A 1,978-nucleotide genomic window follows, 5' to 3' on the forward strand; every position below is an offset into this window, starting at 1 on the left:
AGCCAGGCAGCATTTTCCCAGCCTATCTGACATGAAGGGTTTTATAGACGTATGACATCCATTAAAGTTCACTTTGACATTGATTTGGCTCTGTTTGCTCCCCAGGACAAGCACCTGTTCTCATGATGAAATGAGCGTGTGGATAAACGTACTGGTTTTGTCAAATAAGGAACATAAAGTGAAGAAATGGGATTTTACACACTTGAATAATGAATTGACGTAGATGTTTCAAGGACAGAGGAAAAAGTGTCCGTGCAAGATACTTATGGAAAGTCAGAGTTATGAAACAAAAACAGAACCGGAAACAAAGAAATCCAAAGTCTTTATGATGGGAAAAACAATTTCGGCATTCAGGACGACTCACAGATATAATCCAGAAGACAAAATAAAATGTTAACCGAGTCGTTTCACACCGTGGGGTACAAAACCTGTATTTTGTTAGTTCATGCTCAGAGCTAAGATCTTACCATGGAATGCAAGTTTATGCACAACCTTGCTGTGTTCACCAACACGGGCAGAGGTTTCGCTACGGCTCTACATTTCAATCACTTAAAAAAGGACAGTCCGTGCAGCATTATTTACAACAGCCAAGACATGGAAACAGCCTAAGTGTCCACTGACAGATAAGTGAATAAAGAAAATGTGATCCATACATATACGTGATGGACTATTTACTATTCAGCCATAAAAAGGGAAATTCTGCCATTTGGGATAACATGGATGAATCTTAAGGGCATTGTGCTAAGTGAAATAAATCAGACAGAGAAATACAAATACCGTGTGATCTCGCTTATATGTGGAATCTTAAACAAAATTTCACAGAAAAAGAGATCCGATTTGTGGCTACCAGAGGTGGGATGTGGAAGGTGGTCAAAAGGTACAAAATAAGTACTGGGTGTGTAATATACAACACGATGACTTAACACTGCTCTGTGGTATATTTGAAAGTTGCTAAGAGAGTAAATCCAAAAAGTTTTCATCTCAAGGGGAAAAAATTTTTGTGTGTGTGTGACTATATGAAGTAAGGATGTTAACTAAACATATTGTGGTAATTATTTCACAATATATAGATAGGTCGAGTCATTATGCTGTGTACCTGAAACCTACACAGTGCTATCTATACATCAATTATATCTCAACAAAACCAAAAACAAACCGGTACTTAAAGGATTGCTCAGTAAAATAAATTCAAGATAATTATTATAAATAAATAAATAAATAAATAGTAAATAAGTAAATAAATAAATGCTAACAACACACACACACACTGAGAGAGAGAGACAGAGAGAGAGACAGAGACAGAGACAGGAAGCGGGCAGAAACAGAGAGAGAGAAGGGAGAGAGAGAGAGACAGAGATACAGAGAGAAGCACAGTCTGCAGGGGCAGGTGGTTAAACCCATGGCTGGCTCTGAAATCTGCTTTCTCCAGTTCAGTGAGAGGCCATTGGAGACGAGGCAGAAACCAGCAGGGACCAGCTGCTGTTCCACAGCTGGTGCAGCTGCAGGACTGACCCTGAATAGACCCCTTGGTCAGCACAGGAGCCCAGCAGCTTGCACTGAGCTCATGCCTCAGGACAACAGAATAACAACACTTGCTGTTCCTGGCCGGCTAAAGCTAGGTGCGAATCCTCTGATACTCCTCTCTTGCATAGGTGTGGTCTAATTTCCCTCCCCTTGAACCTGAGCTGGCCCTAGTGACTCATTTGACCAAGAAAATGTGGCAGCACTTATGTTCTGGGACTTTTGAGGCTAGAGCAATAAGAAGCATCACAGCTTCTGTCACGGTCTCTTGGATCCCAGCCACTTTTCTGTGAGGAGGACCAAGCAGCCCTGTGAAGAGGCCACGAGGGGTTCGGGCTGAGCTCCAGCCCACAGCCAGCACCCCCTTGTCAGCCATGCGAGTGCCCACCTGGGAGGTGGTCTGCCAGCCCCAGTCAAGCCATCTCAGCCACGGAGTATGAACGAGCCGTCCAGGCAA

The sequence above is a fragment of the Pteropus vampyrus genome, unplaced genomic scaffold (genome assembly GCF_000151845.1).
Source record: "Pteropus vampyrus isolate Shadow unplaced genomic scaffold, Pvam_2.0 Scaffold5, whole genome shotgun sequence".
NCBI classification, from domain to species: Eukaryota; Metazoa; Chordata; class Mammalia; order Chiroptera; family Pteropodidae; genus Pteropus; species Pteropus vampyrus.